The sequence below is a fragment of the Dendrobates tinctorius genome, unplaced genomic scaffold (assembly GCF_039654945.1).
Source record: "Dendrobates tinctorius isolate UK_male_01 unplaced genomic scaffold, ASM3965494v1 ptg000094l, whole genome shotgun sequence".
Classification (NCBI taxonomy): domain Eukaryota; kingdom Metazoa; phylum Chordata; class Amphibia; order Anura; family Dendrobatidae; genus Dendrobates; species Dendrobates tinctorius.
This window is the reverse complement of record NW_027361762.1, coordinates 18,265,669-18,284,887: the sequence shown is the minus strand read 5'-3', so window position 1 is coordinate 18,284,887 and position 19,219 is coordinate 18,265,669.

Genomic DNA, 19,219 nt, shown 5'->3' with positions numbered 1-19,219 from the left:
AAACACTGCTCATATGACATGGGGACATCATGGGGATTGCCCCTGGAAGCATTCCTGAGTCCTAGTTCACAGCTTTAAACAATTTTTTTCAGTTTCACACCATTTTTACCGGTGCATCAACAAACATATCAAAACGAAACCAAAACGTATTTTGCTTGGAAATATGTTATGGAGCATCCTTTCCAGAATAATGACTTGCACTATGTAAGGCAAAATAATTAACCCCAGACCAAAATGTTCCTGCATTTGGGCTATGTATGTTTAGAAGCAGCGTTTTTGAAGCATTTTTCAACTTAAACATCGCTTTCAACCAATACTAAAGCATTCACTGGGAAATGTCATTGTAACCTTTAACAACCCTAGCTGGCCATGTGTTGTGTAACACATAAGGAGACACATCTTGTTTCATTTCTGAAGGAGGGAGTCTTAAAGTCGCAAAGCCTATTTTTAGAGGGGCATCAGGAGGCATTAATCTGCTTAAAGGGCCATTATTAAACAATGGGTCTCCTATGCTGTTATTGCCTATGCAGTGAGTGGCTGGGCTGCCAAGAATTACAAAGCAGCCCAACATCCCTTTCATGACAGGTACAGGAGGGCATTGAATGGATGGTCTGCCCTGATATCAAGTCATATGTCCCCCAATATGCCTTTGAACCCAGATACTGGAAGGCCACATGAAAACCCACTTCACAGTCTTCAGTTGGTCCTGCCATACAGTTTCTTTATGCATTGAATGCAAGGGCCGCCTTGACCCAAATTTGCGCACACCCCAATCCCCCTTGGACGAAACATGGAGGAGGGGCTCCTAAAAAAAATGTCCCATTACAAAGGAGCGGGTTTCCTAGAAGCATCATGCCGATACAGTAAGTGTATGGGCTGACAAACATTTCCCCATGGGGGGTACATTATTAAAAAATATACAGAGACACCCATGCCAAAAATTGGACTGGTTGTAGCAGCACAAAAGACGTTAACCCTGGTGATCTACTGGCAGAGAATGAGGAGACATTGATGAAGACCTCATCAAAACCTAGGCCCAATGTAAAGGAGCTGGCCTCCTAGACTTGTAATGCCCACACATGCAGTGCATGGGCTGACAAACGTTTCCCCATGAGGAGTACTCATTTTTTAAAAGTATAATATGGGCTATGATGCCTTTGGCAACACAGAAGACATTTTTTTTTTTTTTTTTTTGTATGAAGTTCTTTATTTTATATTTCAGGGGCTGTTTAGTCTATGACACAGTTAATTAATTGGCTTGTTTTAAAGAGGACCTTTCACCATTTTGAACATAGTAAACTGGCCACATCATTGAATAGTGGCTGAGCAAAAGACATTTTTATTTTTTCATTTAGACTCTATGTTGCATAGATATTAGCTTGTAAAGTTTGGATTATAAACCTATGCTAGGTTAAGTCCAAAAGGGAGTTACCAGAGACTTTTTTCCCATGGGAGTGTGCACTTCTTTCCCTGTATGAGGTTGACCAATGATAAGCAGGCAGCAACATTCAGGAAAAAAAAGAACACTCTCCTTCAATAGCTCAGAACAGGCTTTGTCCCGCGTGGGACATGTAATAACTAGAGTTGAGCGAATTTGTTTGTTTGGCTCTCCATGCATGTGCTGGGACTGTGACACAGCCATGACACATGCAGCTGTGGAGCCAATCAGCTGATCAGCTGGCGCGATCCACCAAGCCGGGTTCTCTCTGCAGCTTATTCGGTATGCGCTATAGCTTGCCAAATAAGAGGGAACCCGAACAAATTCGCTCAACTCTAGTAATAAAAGACAGCCTTCCCTCCCCACTGGCCTCACTACAGAGCTGTGTGTGATTCAAAAATGTCTGGAGAATAACAGAAATAAGTGTGATTACATACACCTTTCAAGTCAAGACAATGAGAAGAAGGAGAAGGTGAGAAGGGGAAGAGTGGAGCTTTGTTTTATTACAAACACTGCTTGCAGCTCTCCTTTCACAGTGCTATCATCTCTTTACTGCCTCTCTCTCACACTGACTGCTGTGAGTTGTAATCTACTCTCGACATTTTGTAATCACACACAGCTCTGCAGTGAGATCAGTGAGGAGAGTAGACGGTCAGTAACTACAGGTCTCACACAGGAGTAAGCCAGATCTAAGCTGTTGTAGGGGCATGTTCTTTCTTTCAAACATTTTTATTGAATTTTAGTAATAATATAGGGTTGAAAGGGAGGGGAGAGGAAGGGAATTAACACTAAGGGAAAGGGAAGGAGAGGAAAGAAAAGGGAATAAAAACTAGAGAACTCAAGTCCATGTTAAAATACCTTACAAATACACAGCTAATTAATTAAATAGAATAACAAGACATCATGCAATGTTCGTGCAGACGAAGACAAGCTAGTAAATTCAAACCAATATAAATAATAGCTAAGTATTACAAAATTTAGCATTCCACACTTTCCATTTCACAGTGTATCTAGTCATACCATCATTAATCAGAGCAAACCTCTTTTCTAGGGAACTATGCTGGTGAACCTTATCTAGAATTTCTGAGAAAAGAGGGGGATCTGTTTTCTTCCACCAGTACGCTATTGCGTTTTTGACCACTAAAAAGATATGAATAATGATAAATTTAACTGAAGGGTCAACAAGTTCCAAATCCAGAGATAGTAAAGCTCTTTGCGGTGTGACTTCAAAGTTTTGGGAAAAAGAATTTATATGGAGTGACACTTTCTTCCAGAGGTCTTTGATCTTTGTACAACCCCAAAATAAGTGAAACAAGTTTCCTTGTTGTCCACAGTTTCTCCAACAAAGAGGGGAATGTTCCTTATCTATATGGGCCAATCTAATAGGAGTGAGATACCACCTGGTTAAGATCTTAAAATATGACTCGTGAAGCGCCATTGAGATACCAGATCGGTAAGTTGACCTAATAGCGCTGTCCCACTGTTCATCCGCCATAACTATATTCAAGTCAGACTCCCATCTCCTCATGTACACATTTTTCGGGCTGACCACATCTCCATTAAAATAGTTGTATATATTTCTCAGACTCCAGGCAGTTTTGTTGTTTGTGTTGCCTAGCAATGAGATCAACATCTCCAGGTTCATAGTTTTAATGCGCATGAATTTCTGCACACTCTCCTTTAAGATAATAAAGGGTATGAACTCAGACGATGGCAAGTTGTATTGAGACCTAATCCTACTGAAACTAAAAAATTCATCTCCCTCAAAGAGATTTCCAATTCTTTTGATGTTTGAATTTAACCAGGACTCAGACAAAGGAATATTGTAAACTAACGCTAGAAGATGTAAGGGGAATTTCCTGAACTGCGTTTTCTTATTAAAGGATTTTGTGGGTTTTGAAAGTGCTCTCCAGGCATGTACAATAGAGTGGAAGATTGGATGGGAGGGAATCATCCTTGGATTGTGGAACATAAACTTGAAAAAATGTTCTCTTGCTGTAACCTGTTTACCCACTTCGTTTTCCAAGTTAAGCCAGGCAGGCCGATTATTTCCGCTGAACCAAAACCAGCTTTGCTTAACCAACAATGCTTGGTAATATGCAAATAGATTTGGAAGGCCGGCACCTCCATTGCTCTTATTTTTGTACAGCAAATTCAGTGAGATTCTAGCTTTTTTTCCACCCCAGATAAATGAATTAATCAGGTTCTGAATCTTGCCAATGAATTTATAAGGGATAATCAAAGGAAGAGCCCTAAAAACGTAAAGAACCTTCGGCAAAATAGTTGTTTTAACCGTTAATATTCTTCCAAACAAAGAGAGGTCTATTTTAGCGTAGAAGGAAACAGCGAGAGAGATAGACTCAAAAATATCTTTCAAGTTGGTATTGACAGTATGCGATATATTGTTTGAGATGGTTATCCCCAAGTATGTTATCCCCCTTTCTTCCCAGGTAAACTCATACTGTTTCTTTAGTTCCTCAATCTCCATGCTGCTAATATTAAAAGTCAGATATTTAGATTTGTGATTATTAATTTTGAAATAGGAGGCCTTAGTAAAGAGCTCCAGTTCCAAGGACAATGCAGCCATAGATTTATTAGGATCGAGTAGCGTCAGAAACAGGTCATCTGCAAACAGTCCAAGTTTATATTCTCGAAGTGAGGTGGCAAATCCCTTTATATCAGAGTTAGATCTTATTCTCTCGGCCAAAGGCTCAATAGCAAGGACAAACAAGAGAGGTGACAGTGGGCATCCCTGCCTTGTTCCGTTAGAGATGGAGAATTTCTCTGATAGGAAGTTGTTAGCGTATATTCTTGCACTGGGCGCCAAATATAATGCAAATATTGTAGACAGGAATCTCTGATCGAAACCAAATTTCTCAAGAGCAGCCTTGAGATAAGCCCAGTTCAACCTGTCAAAAGCTTTTTCGGCGTCCAGTGTCAGAAAAACCGCTTGTGAACCAGAAAGCTCAATCTTGTTCATTAGATTTATTACTCTCCTTGTTCCGTCCGATGCCTGACGCCCCTCCGTAAAACCGATCTGATCGTCCAAAAGCAAAGATGGCAAAATACCTTTTAGTCGATCTGCTAAAATTTTGGAATAAATTTTTATGTCACTGTTAATCAATGATATTGGCCTATAGCTCTGAATCCTCTCGGGGTCTCCCCCCCCCTTTGGGATCATAATTATTGTCGCTTCCAACATTTCTTTCGGGAATGAGCCCCGAGAGGAAGCAGCACCAAAGACCGAAACCAAGTGGGGAGAGAGAATTTCCGCAAATGACCTAAAGTATTCATTGGAAAAACCATCAGGGCCTGGGGATTTTTGAATTTTGAGTTTATGTATGGTGTCGACTATCTCCTTCTCGCCAAAAGAGCCATTAATAAAATCTAAATCTGCGGGGGTAATTTTAGGGAGATTAATGCTAGATAAGATTGCATTGATAGAGCCTGAATCAACATTAGGAGTATTAGGGTCTTCTTTAAGGTTATATAGATTCCGGAAAAAATCTGCAAAGGAACCAACTATGTCCTTAGGGTGAACAAGAGTTTTGCCTGCAGGTGTAATAATTTTATTGATTCTCCTGTTGATTCTCTCCTTTTTAAGTCTCGTCATCATATATCTTGTTGGTTTATTAATAGACGTATAAGACTTAAATTTGGAAGCCCTAATGATAGAATCGCATTCAAGAAAAATTTCTGATCTCAGTCTTTGTCTGAGTGTCATAATTTCCACCTGAATCGCAGAAGATGGAGTTGGTAGTCTGCACTGTTGTTCCTCCTTATTATAAATTTGAGCATGTAGATTCAAGATATTTTCTCTATTCTTTTTCTTGTGCCTTGAAGCAATCTGGATAAGGCCACCCCTAACAACTGCTTTATGCGCATTCCACAGTGTAAATGTGTCTATCTCAGGAGAAGTGTTTTCCCTAAAATAATTATTTATCAAATTCTCAATCTCCTGTCTATATTCCGGTATTTTAAACAAAGTTGGGTTGCATTTCCAAAGATATGTATTTTCAGAGACAGGGCCCAATAAAAACTCTGCCAGAACCGGTGAGTGGTCTGACAGTGTCTTTCTTAGAAATGTAAAACTTTTGAATTTACTCAATGTGAAAACATTCGTAAGAATTAGGTCAATACGAGAGGCTGTGCCGTGAACATCTGAGTAGTGCGAGTATTCTCTGGAGGAAGTGTTTAAACATCTGAAAATGTCAAACAGTTCGTTCTGTTTTAACCAATTTTTCAGCACAGGAGCTCTGTGGCGAACCTTGGAAGATGAATCTAATTCACTGTCGGGGACAATGTTAAAGTCCCCCAAAAAAACCACGTCTCCCGACTTAACCCTGTCAACTATTTTGAGTAGCTTATTCAAAAAGGAGACCTGATTTTTGTTTGGAGCGTAGATGTTCACCACTGTGCAAGACGTGTTATTTAAAGTGCAGATGAGAACGTGGAATCTTCCCAACGGGTCCACTACCTCGTCAACAAAATGAAATGGGACAGCGCTACTGATCATTGTAATCACTCCTGCTTTCTTTGATGGAGAAAGCGCTTTAAACATGTGAGGAAAGGTTTTATGTTTAAAAATCGGGTGGTTGTCCTTCACCAGCCTGACCTCCTGCAAACAAACTAAATCAGCATGTGTACTGGTAATTTCTCTCAATAAGGTATATCTTTTATTGGGGCTATTAAGGCCCCTAACATTGTATGATAAAATCTTCATTAAATACAGTAATGAAAAAATAACCGGTAGAAAATGTAAACCCAAAAAAAGAATAGTTGGCCTCACAAGGCCCAAAACCTATCAAAAGGGACTATAAGAGCCCTCCTGGCGGACTCCCAACAGTAGGGGTCTCACCTATTTGTGGGGGTAAAAGGTACAAGTTGTGGCAGAGGTCCTCCATGGATCCCACTAGTTGTGTATGTAAGCAAACATACCTTTATAGAGAATAGATATTTAGTCTCTATCTCTGAACTCTGGTTCATTTAAAAGGAATTTTAAAAACCTGGAACCATCGTGAACCGTATTAATTACATGGTTTTTGTTATTGTACCATATTAACAATTTTGTTGGGAAACCCCACCGAGAAGACATTTTTTAACCCTGTTGTTCTGTTCCCATGTACTATACACTTGTATTGCTCCCGGGTCACTATGACCCGGTTTATTAAATCTTGATCTTAGATACGCTAACTCAATTATTTTTATACCTTTTGCTTACTAGACTGTATGGGAACATATTTGGAAATAAAAAAAAAGAAAAATGAAATTGAAATCTTTATATTTTTTTTTATTCAGAAAAAACTTAGTAATAAGCAAAATGAAAAATAGCAAACTACACATATGGGTAAAAAAAACAAACCAAAACAAGCAAACATTTTGTGAAGAAAAAAATTAAGATAATAAACACTTCAATTTGAACATATTTACATGGTAATATTACTTTATGTATACTTGCATGAAGAACAATAAACATGGGCTTTGCATAAGAATTTTTTGCATCCAGAACATGTAATACTTGTTTTATTATCACAAGGATAAGAGCAATAGCTGCACCTTTTTCTTTTTATTCTTGAAGCACCGCTGGTAGAGGCCATGGGGGTAGAAGTGCTTGTGGAGGTCATGGTTTCACTTTCCTGAGCATGTTGCTAGATGCTCTGTACAAGGCCTGCTGCTCCTTCTGTTCTGAGTGTGAGCTTTCTTTCCTCAATATACGGCCTAACCAGTGATTTTCCAATAATATTAAAATCTGAGAAAAAAACAACCAGCTTCAAAAACAATAAGAGCTGCTATACTACATCAAAACATACCAGTGCTCAATGTCCAGCCATCTAACATGCTAATCATTCAGTCAGAGCAGTGAGAATACTACACCACTTGTAAAAACATTGAGTCTTTCAAATGTAAGTAACCCCCTGCTTCAACAAAGAAGAAGCCAAGAAAAAAAACCCAGCTCTTAGCTGAAAAAGTTTGTCAGCTTTGCAGACAGTATGCAGTGACCTATAGCTTACAGAATCACACAGTAATAACACTAAGTACATGTAAAAAAATAAAAGTATTCCTATACAATATACAATCTACCAACAGAATTGAATAAGAAAAGCATAACAAGCTAGATACCTGTAAAAAGCCAAGATACAGCCTGGAACAGAGATGTGTACAGAGATGCTGTCCAAAGAAACTGAAAGGTCAAATGGCTAAGTGTGCTAGCATATGTGTACTGATAAAAGAAGATAAGAACCCTTCTGAAAACAAGGAGATAAGCCAGGAAGACAGACTTAGGGTACCGTTACACCTAGCGACTCACCAGCGATCCCGACCAGCGATATGACGCGGTCAGGATCGCTGGTGCATCGCAAGGTGGTCGCTAGTGAGCTGCCACTCAGGCAGATCTCACTAGCGACATCGCTGGGGATGGGGATCGCTACTTACCTGTCAGACGCGGCGATCCTGCGTCCTCCCGCCCGGCTCCACGCGTCGCTCGTCGTCACAGCAGGAAGCGCCGCAGGAAGCAGACGACGAGGAATGGTCCAGCAGCTTCTCGCGCGATCAGCGATAACCAGCGGGGGAGCCGGTCGGAGGTAAGTATCACATGCAGCGATATCGCTAGCAATATCGCTGTAATGTCACAAAATCGGTGACTTTACAGCGATATTGCTAGCGATATCGCAGTGTGTAACGGGGGCTTTACTTAGCAAAACAAAATCATTTGGAGGCCTTTAGAGCTCAGCTTTACAAAATAAGGCCCTCTTACACAGCGCGTTCTGCGCAGTCCGTTCTGCACAGAATATACATGTGTAGTGTACACCTAGTGATCTCTCTAGATGCGCTCTACATTTTAGTATAGACTGCGCACCAAAAATAATCAATATAAAGCCATTTTTATGGTGCGCAGATCTCAATGCATACACCCGGCAGAGCGCGTGTACGACCCCATTGAAAGAATTTAGGAAATAAATTGATATACAATAGTAGATGCAATAAATAGACCCAACTATGGTTATAACTCCTTTATTTCACTGAAAATATGGCCTAACAGCTGTAAAAAATGATTGCGGGCCACTATGATCTGAACACGACAAGTGTACAAATTTGCGTGAAGCAAAAAGTAAACACACACAAAAAAAAAAAATACTCATAGATAGGTCCCCCAAATGAGGAAAAGTCAAGTAACCTCAAGTTTTAGAAACTTAAAGAAATATATCTACAGGGCTACATAAATTCTCTTACGGGTCACTATGACCCGAACATAACAGCAGGGTTAAAAGTATAATATGGGTATCATAGACACCCTTGCCAAAAATTGGACTGCCTTTGGCAGCATAGAAGACGTTAACCCTGGTGATCTTGTGGTGGAGAATGAGTAGAAATTGATGAAAAACTCACTAAAAACTAGGCCCAATGTAAAGGAGCAGGTCTCCTGGGCGCCCATTGTAAAAGGGGGGTTATGTTCAGTGTGCTCCCGATGGTGACAATCTATAAATGGATGATTCGTGACTAGTGTTGAGCTTTCCGATACCGCAAGTATCGGGTATCGGCCGATATTAGCTGTATCGGAATTCCGATACTGACTTCCGATACTTTTTTCATATCGGATACCGGAATCGGAAGTTCCCATAATGCTATCAGCCCGCACGCTTTGATTCAGCCAATGGGAATCCTCAGAAGTGTGGGGACATCCTGTTAGGCATGTAGGCATGTTAACTATTGGCATGGCTGTGATTGGCTGCTGAAATCATGTCATGATGCACTATAAAAGCCACCGCCGCCGCCATTTCTGGTCACTCTGCTGTGAATTCAGTTAGGGACAGGCTGCTGTTGAAGACTGTGAGGGACAGTTAGAAATAGCGATTCTCAAAACAATATTGTACTTTACCCAGGCTACATAAACCACCACTGTAGCTTTCTTTTCCCTAGCAGCAGTGTTCGTAGCTGTCTGCAAGGGCTGTGTGAGTGCAGCTCACGCTGTGGATTGGGTCCTTCAGCCACGTCTGGTTGTAGGCCGCCCAGCGTGCCTCACTGCTGCCTCATACATATTTTTCTTTTTGAGCTGCTTATTTTTAAAAAATTCTATCTAGTGTGCTTCCATCCGTATCCATATACGTTGGTTGCAAACACTAGTAGTAGACAGCAGAGCCTTTCTGCAGCCTTTCAGTGCTAGTGCCCACTTAGCTGCACTGTTCACGGCTGTCTGAGAGGTCTCTGACTGTGTGAGTGCAGCTCACGCTGAGTAGTGTGTCCTGCAGCTACGTCTGGTTGTAGGCCGCTCAGCGTGTCACTGCCTCACACATTTTTTTTTAATTGCAGCTCATTTTTTTTTCCTATTAGTGAGCATCCATCCGTATCCATATACGGTGTTTGCAAACACTCTAGGAGTACACAGCGGAGCCTTTCTGCAGCCTGTCAGTGCTAGTGCCCACTTAGCTGCACTGTTCACGGCTGTCTGAGAGGTCTCTGAGTGTGTGAGTGCAGCTCACGCTGAGTAGTGTCCTGCAGCTACGTCTGGTTGTAGGCCGCTCAGCGTGCGTCACTGCCTCACACATATTTTTCTTTAATTGCAGCTCATTTCTTCTCCTATTAGTGTGCATCCATCCATATCCATCTACATTGATTGGTTGCAAACACTATATAGGAGTAGATAGAGGAGCCTTTTTTCTGGCTTGTGCCCTTCAGCTGCAGCCAGATTAGTATTACCCAATTTTTTTGGAGCCTCATCTTTTGCATTGTAGGTTACCTGCCTGCATTGTAATAGCTCCAGAAAGTTGGTGATACTCTGACTTTCAAATATTTGGTCACATCCTTTTAGTTCCCCCCCCAAAAAAAAGCAACAAAGTTCACCAAACAATACATTTGAAAGTTGTGTAGGCCACATTAGCTCCTATTAAAGTGTAGTCGACACACACACTTCATAAAATTAGTGTTTCTTATACCTGTAACCAGCTGTTCAGGAATAAGCATACTAAGGCCCCCCTTTGTACTTTTCTGCCTATCTTTCTCAGTCTAGCAAGATGAAGAAGGCAGGGAGTAGGGCACGTGGCCATGGGCGTGGAGTTTCAGCAGGGAGAGGACATGGGGATTCTGCAGGGAGAGGACATGGGGATTCTGTGCCTGCTGTTGGCAGGCAACAGTCCTTTATGCGCAGCTTTGTAGGACCTCACCGTACCCCACTGCTGCGGGAGGAACAAATTGAAGCCGTTGTCAGATGGATGGAAGCTAACGCATCGACTTCAATTGCTTCCACATCCTCTCAGGGCCAGAGCACTGTAGAGCAACCATCTGTCTCTTCACCACCTGCCAAAGTGCCCAGGCAGTCAGAGAGCCCTGGACAGGAGTCATCACAGTCTCTACTTCTGTTCTCGGAATCTGTTGGTTTGGAGAGAGGGGGCCAGCCAAGCAGCATTCCAGAATGTGAAGAAGAGGGAGTATGCAGTGATGCGCAACTTCTTTGTCCCTCTGAATCTGAAGAGGCGGGTGGGCCAGTGCCTATGGTTAGCACACCTCAGTACACATCAGATGATGACGAGACTCAGTTACCACTTTCTGGTGCGTACGGTGCTGGCGAGACAACCCAGGAGAAGCAGGTGTTTGAAGAGAGGAGTGTAGATGATGAGGTCCTTGACCCATCATGGCGTGAGGAACAGGAAGGTGGTGGAAGCAGCTCTGAGGAAGAGATTCCCCGAACGGCCAAAACTGGAGGGAGAGGGAGGGGGCAGACTTGGTTGCCTGTAGCCTCCACTTCGGCACCCGTTAGGAGCATTCCACTTTCAAAAGGCAAAATGGGCGCTCCCAAGACTTGCAGTGCGTGGTCCTTTTTTGACACAGTTGCAGATGACATTTGCTTTGTCAAATGCAAGCTGTGTCATCAGAGAGTCAAAAGAGGGAAAAATGTCAGCAACCTCAATACCACTAATATGTGGAAACATGTGCGGACCAAGCACGAGGTGGAGTTACACAGACACACTGAAGACGTAGGCCAACGTACAGCACCACCTACCACCTCTTCAGCTCGTGTTGGGGCCTCTTCCTCAAGCTCACACACAGCTGGTTCGGCACTGTTGTCCGGAGACCCTGTGACATTCCACCCACAGCACCATGTTCCAAGTCATCCTCACACTCCCAGGCCACTCGCCAGCCATCGGTAGCACAGGCATGGGAGAAAAGGCAGCCATACTCGGCAAACCATCCCCGAGCACAGGCTCTGAATGCTGGCATTGCCAAACTACTGGCCCTTGAAATGCTGTCATTCAGGCTGTTGGAGACTGATGCCTTCCGGGACTTCATGGCATTGGCAGTCCCACAATACACCGTGCCCAGCCGCTTTTATTTCAACAGGCGAGCCGTCCCTGCCCTGCAGAAACATGTGGAGGCAAACTTAAAACATGCGCTACTAAACGCCGTCAGTAGCAAGGTCCGCCTGACCACTGATGCGTGGACCAGTAACCATGGACAGGGACAATACCATTCCCTCACTGCCCATTGGGTCAATGTTGTGGAGCCGGGTACAGACCTGGAGAGTGGCGCTCTACGTGTTCTGCCAACTCCACGGATTGCAGGAATCCAGTCTGTACATATTGACTCCTCCTCCTACTCAAGATCCTCTGAAACAGCGCAGCAGGAGCCTGTTACGACCGATATGAGCACAGCCGTGGCCAAACGTCAACAGGCCGTACTGAAATTAATTTCTTTGGGGAATCGAAGCCACACAGCGCAGGAGCTCTGGAATGCCATCAAGCAGGAGAGCAATGTGTGGTTTGTGCCAGCGAATCTCCAGCCAGGCTTGGTAGTGTGTGACAATGGCCGAAACCTGGTGGCAGCTCTTGGCCTAGGCAACCTCACTCACATCCCATGTCTGGCACATGTGCTGAACTTGGTCGTGCAGAGCTTTCTGAGGGACTATCTGGATCTTGATGCACTGCTGCACAAGGTCCGCATAGAGGGCGCTCACTTGCGTCGTTCCAGCACAGCAAGATCACGCCTTGCTGCTCTGCAGCGCCGATTACGCCTTCCGGAACATCACATCATATGTGACCTACCCACCAGGTGGAATTCAACGTTACATATGTTGGAGCGGTTGTGTGAGCAGCAGGCAGCAGTCATGGAGTACCAGCTGCATCAGGCGCAAACAAGTCGCAATGTGCGCCGTTCACACTTCAGCACCACTGAGTGGGCCTCTATGAAGGACATCTGCCTCGTTTTGCGTGCCTTCGATGATTCCACGCGGATGGCGAGTGCAGTTGATGCACTAGTCAGCATGACTGTCCCCCTTATCTGCCTGCTTCAAAAAACACTGCAAGCACTAAGGGATGAGGTTTTGGAAGAGGTGGAGGATGAGGATTCCCAAATGTCATCTGCTTCTGGACAGTCTGCGCTACGTGCTTCCTCACAAAGGCCTAGGCAGGGGACACTTTGTGAGGAGGATGAGGAGGAGTCGATGGAGGGCGATCAGGATGGGCCCGATGAAAAGCACGAACCAATCTTTCGGCATGAATATCGGATGCAGAGACCCAAGAATTATCCTCCTGGCCATAACCCTTCCACAGACAGCTGTTTCGGGGTATTGCCCCTCATCAGTGTGGAGTAGGAAACTGGCTAGTAGGAGCAATGCCTAGTAAAAAGACTGCGAAAATGAGGATGAGTGACCTCATGGAGATCAACATCCGACACTGCGGAGACACCATCACATGTTTCTCAACGCAGTGATTCTAGAGCAATGCCCCCATCCCTTATGGGAAATATGCAAAAACATGTAAATCAACAGCTACGGAGACACCATCACATGCTTCTCAACGCAAGCAATGACTAGCCAGGTCTTTCAACAGGTCTTTCAACAGCTGTCTGTGGATGGATACCATGTTTTGGCATAGGTGGTTTCCTTCATTGGAGACTGCCCTTCCCGTGGTTGTTCCTTCCCGGTGAAAGACCTGGCTAGTCATTGCTTGCATTGAGAAACATGTGATGGTGTCTCCGCGGCTGTTGATTTACATGTTTTTGCATATTTCCCATAAGGGATGGGGGCATTGCTCTAGAATCACTGCGTTGAGAAACATGTGATGGTGTCTCCGCAGTGTCGGATGTTGATCTCCATGAGGTCACTCATCCTCATTTTCGCAGTCTTTTTACTAGGCATTGCTCCTACTAGCCAGTTTCCTACTCCACACTGATGAGGGGCAATACCCCGAAACAGCTGTCTGTGGATGGATACCATGTTTTGGCATAGATGGTTTCCTTCATTGGAGACTGCCCTTCCTGTGGTTGTTCCTTCCCAGTGAAAGACCTGGCTAGTCATTGCTTGCGTTGAGAAACATGTGATGGTGTCTCCGCGGCTGTTGATTTACATGTTTTTGCATATTTCCCATAAGGGATGGGGGCATTGCTCTAGTATCACTGCGTTGAGAAACATGTGATGGTGTCTCCGCAGTGTCGGATGTTGATCTCCATGAGGTCACTCATCCTCATTTTCACAATATTCTCAGGAATCCCATGCAAGCGAACCACCTGTTGCAAAAACAAGGGCACCAACTCTGAGTAAGATAGCAACTTAGGGAGTGGTACAAGATGGACCATCTTAGAGAATCTATCACAAATCACCCAAATAACAGTCATTGTGTGAGAGACAGGCATATCAGAAATAAAATCCATTGAAATATGAGTCCTTGGCCTCCTGGTCACCGGCAAAGGCATCAACAACCCACTAGAGCGAGAACAAGGTTTAGACCAGGAGCAAGTCCCACAGGACTGCACAAAATTCCTGACATCACGACACAAGGTGGGCCACCAAAAAGACCAACTCACCAAATCTCTAGTACCATAAATACCTGGATGACCAGCCAATGCAGAGCAATGAACTTCAGACATTACTCTCTTCCTCCACCGGTCAGGAACATACAATTTTCCAATGGGACAACGCTCAGGTTTGTCCTCCTGAAACTCTTCCAGAGCACGTCTCAAATCGGGCGAGATGGCAGAAATAACTACCCCCTCACCTAAGATGGTAGCAGGCTTGGTCACAATAGGAGAATCTGCAAAGAAACTCCTAGAGAGGGCGTCTGCCTTGACATTCTTAGTGCACAGAAGAAAAGAGACCACAAAATCAAAACGTGTGAAAAACAAGGCCCACCTAGCCTGTCTAGGATTCAAGCGTTTGGCCGACTCAAGGTAAATCAAATTCTTGTGGTCAGTAAGGACCACGACATGATGTTTAGCTCCCTCCAACCAATGTCTCCACTCCTCAAATTCAAATTTCATGGCTAACAGTTCCCGATTCCTCACATCATAGTTGCGTTCGGATGGGGAGAACTTTCGGGAAAAGAAAGCACAGGGATTCATTTTAGATGTTACCGGATCTTTTTGGGACAAAACAGCTCCTGCACAATTTCAGAAGTGACCACCTCTACCGGAAACGGGAGTGAGACATCAGGTTGCCGCAAAACCGGAGCAGAAGTGAACCTCCGCTTCAGCTCCTGAAAGGAAGACACAGCCTCTGGAGACCAATTCAGCACATCAGCACCCTTCTTAGTCAAATCAGTCAATGGTTTGGCAATACCAGAAAAATTAGCTATAAATTTACGATAAAAATTAGCAAAACCCAAGAACTTCTGGAGGGCCTTCAAAGAAGTGGGCTGAACCCAATCGTAAATGGCCTGTACCTTGGCCGGGTCCATTTCAATAGTTGACGGAGACAAAATAAATCCCAAAAATGAAATCCACTGTACACCAAAAAGGCATTTCAATCCCTTAACATACAGGGAATTCTCCCTCAAAATCCAGAACACAGTCCGAACATGTTCCACATGAGAGTCCCAATCCTTGGAAAAGATCAAAATATCATCCAGATAGATGATCAAAAATGTATCCACAAAGTCCCAGAAAATGTCATTCATGAAGCACTGGAAGACAGAAGGGGCATTAGTGAGCCCAAAAGGCATCACCAGGTACTCAAAATGTCCCTCCGGAGTATTAAACGCCATCTTCCATTCATCCCCATGCTTAATGCGAATAAGATTATACGCCCCCTGAGGTCAAGCTTGGTAAACCAGCAAGCACCTTTAACTCTGGAGAATAGATCAGAAATCAGGGGTAACGGATACTGATATTTAACAGTAATTTTGTTGAGGGAACTATAGTCAATACAAGGCCTTAATTAACCATCTTTCTTGGCCACGAAAAAAAAAACAGCACCCAAGGGTGAAGAGGATGGTCTAATATGACCCTTCGCCAACGACTCCTTAATATAAGATCGCATAGCCTCGTGCTCGGGTACAGATAAATTGAAAAGTCGACCCTTGGGAAATTTACACCCAGGGCTCAACTCAATTGCACAGTCATAACTCCTATGAGGAGGCAAAGATGCAGACTTATTCTCACTAAATACATCATAAAAATCAGCCAAATAGTCAGGAACATCATGCGACTGGGGAGAGGTGGAGAAAACAGGAGCGTCACCGATAGCACACCGACAACCCCAACTAACTCACCACAGACACAGATTTCCAATTCAAAACTGGATTATGGATTTGCAATCAGGGAAATCCCAGAACAATGGTATCATGCAAATTATGCAACACCAAAAATCTGCAATTTTCTTGATGGTCTGGGGCATCCCGCATTATCACCTGGGTCCAAAACTGAGGTTTATTCTTTGCAAAAGGAGTAGCATCAATATCCCTCAAAGGGATATGCATCCACAGAGGTGTCATAGGAAACCCACAATGTTTAGCAAAATCCAAGTCCATCAGGTTCAGAGCCGCTCCCGAATCCACAAAAGCCTTAGCGGAAAATGTGGACAGGCAGCAGATCAGAGTAATTGTCAAAAGAAACTTAGGTTGAACACCACCCACAGCAAATGTGTGTGCAAAACGTTTTTCTCGTTTAGGGCAGACAGAAATCATATGAGAGGCATCTCCACAGAAAAACACAGCCCATCACGCCCTCTGAACTCCCGACGTTGCACCCTAGACAAAACTCTATCACATTGCATAGGTTCAGACATTTGTTCAACAGGTGGCAACTAGAGTTGAGCGAAACGGGTCGAACAATTTCAAAAGTCGCCGACTTTTGGCAAAGTCGGGTTTCATGAAACGAAACCCGACCCTAGGATGAGGTCGGCCACGAGGTCGGCGACTTACGCGCCAAAGTCGCGTTTCAAAAGTTTTTTTAGCGCTCTTTTTCAGCCAATCAGGATCCACGGACACTGTGGGCAACGTGATGACATAGGCAGGGGTCGCCACCATCTTTCAGAAGGGCATGCAAGTGATTGGCTTGCTTTGGTGGGCGTCACAGGGGTTATAAAAGGGCGTGCACACCGACCGCCATCTTACTTCTGCCGATCTTAGCATAGGGAGAGGTTGCTGATTCTGTAGGGAGAGCGTTAGGCAGGGAAGAAGACAAAAAAACTGCTTCTGCTGCTAGCGATTTTGCCTATGCAACACACCAGTCACTGTGTGTGCAGTGCAAGGGGAGGCTATATTGTGGTGGATCAGCGGTGTTGGTTGTTAGGCTGCCTTCTAAGGCTTCCTGACAGCTGCATTGCTGTTTCCCCACTGCTCTGCACACTGCTTTTTTAAAAGCAATCCCAATTTTTTTTTGTCCTGCTAAGGTACTGAGCGTGCATTTATTCACACCATACAGCGGTGTACGCTCCTCACACAGTACCGTGTAACGGCTGTTATCACAGCCACAGTGAAGCTATCTGTGTGTCACTGTGGAGGACTTGTTCCGTTCTTACAGACCTACACTCTAGGGAGATTCCTATTCTGCCCAATTCTACAATTCACTTTTTTCACACCAGTGCCATCGAGCCTGTGACATAGCGCTCTGATATTCAGTGGGCCTCACACAATCCAAAAGTGTCCAGTGTCCACAAGTGTCTGCAGAAATTCAAAATCTCCCTTATCCTGTAGTCACTTTTTTCACACCTGCTGCATCGAGCCTGTGACATAGCGCTGTGATATTCATTGGGCCTCACACAATCCAAGTGTCCAGTGTCTGCAGAAATTCAAAATCTCCCTTATCCTGTAGTCACTTTTTTCACACCTGCTGCATCGAGCCTGTGACATAGCGCTCTGATATTCATTGGGCCTCACACAATCCAAAAGTGTTCAGTGTCTGCAGAAATTCAAAATCTCCCTTATCCTGTAGTCACTTTTTTCACACCTGCTGCATCGAGCCTGTGACATAGCGCTCTGATATTCATTGGGCCTCACACAATCCAAAAGTGTCCAGTGTCCACAAGTGTCTGCAGAAATTCAAAATCTCCCTTATCCTGTAGTCACTTTTTTCACACCTGTGCCATCGAGCCTGTGACATAGCGCTGTGATATTCAGTGGGCCTCACACAATCCAAGTGTCCAGTGTCCACAAGTGTCTGCAGAAATTCAAAATCTCCCTTATCCTGTAGTCACTTTTTTCACACCTGTGCCATCGAACCTGTGACATAGCACTGTGATCTGTGATATTCAGTGGGCCTCACACAATCCAAGTGTCCAGTGTCCACAAGTGTCTGCAGAAATTCAAAATCTCACAGAAATTCAAAATCTCCCTTATCCTGTAGTCACTTTTTTCACACCTGTGCCATCGAGCCTGTGACATAGCACTGTGATATTCAGTGGGCCTCACACAATCCAAGTGTCCAGTGTCCACAAGTGTCTGCAGAAAATCTAAATCTCCCAGAAATTCAAAATCTCCCTTATCCTGTAGTCACTTTTTTCACACCTGTGCCATCGAGCCTGTGACATAGCGCTCTGATATTCAGTGCGCCTCACACAATCCAAAAGTGTCCAGTGTCCACTAGTGTGTGCAGAAAATCTATATCTCCCCTGTCCTATAGACACCTTGTACCTTGTTTTACATTACTATAAAGTTTGTTGGATTTTGTCTACATTTCTACCAAAAATGAGGAAGGTTGGTGGAAGAGGCCGTGGAATTGGGCGGGGGTTGGCAGCTGGTAATGATGGTGTTGGTGGTGGATCTGATGGTAGTGGCAAAAGCAAAATAGGACCGAATGCAGGAGGTGTTGAGCCTGCGTCATCTTCTGGCTCCATAAGGCTTCGAAGGCTTAGTTTTCTAGGAGTTGGCAAACCGCTTTTAACGCCAGAGCATCAGGAAAAAGTTTTGTCTTACATTGCTGACTCAGCCTCCAGCTCTATCGCCTCCTCTTCTGAAGTTGTAAAAAGTAAAAGCACTGAGTCGTCATTGGAGGCTCATGTTCATGAACCACACCTTTCCTTCTGTCCTTCACCACAACCAAGATTGAAGGATGATGCAGGCCATACTACTGATTACTCCATGGAGCTGTTTTCACATACCATGCCTGGATTATCAAGTGAAATGGTGAATTACACAAGCCAAGATGAATCTGACATGGAGTGCACTGATGCACAGCCGCTGATAGATGATTCTGCTGGTACATTCACTCAGAGCACTACATTGTCCTCGCAGTGTACAGAGCCTGATTCTGACTCTGATGAGACTCAGGTGCCCCTTCCCGCACACTATACCACCATACACGGTGACACAGAGGAAGGTGCACATGACATTGAAGAGGAGGTGATGGATGACCCAGTTGTTGACCCAGATTGGCATCCATTGGGGGAAGAGGGTGCTGCTTCCAATAGCTCAGATGATGAGCATCCACAGCAGACATCAACATCGCAACAGCTGTTATCTGGCAGGCCCAGAGCACTCCAAAGACAGGTTCCAAAAATCAAAAGAGTTGCTGGACAGCTTGTCCAGAGGGTCAAAACATCACAGCGTGCTAGGCCGCAAAATGTCTGCCAAAGTAGGA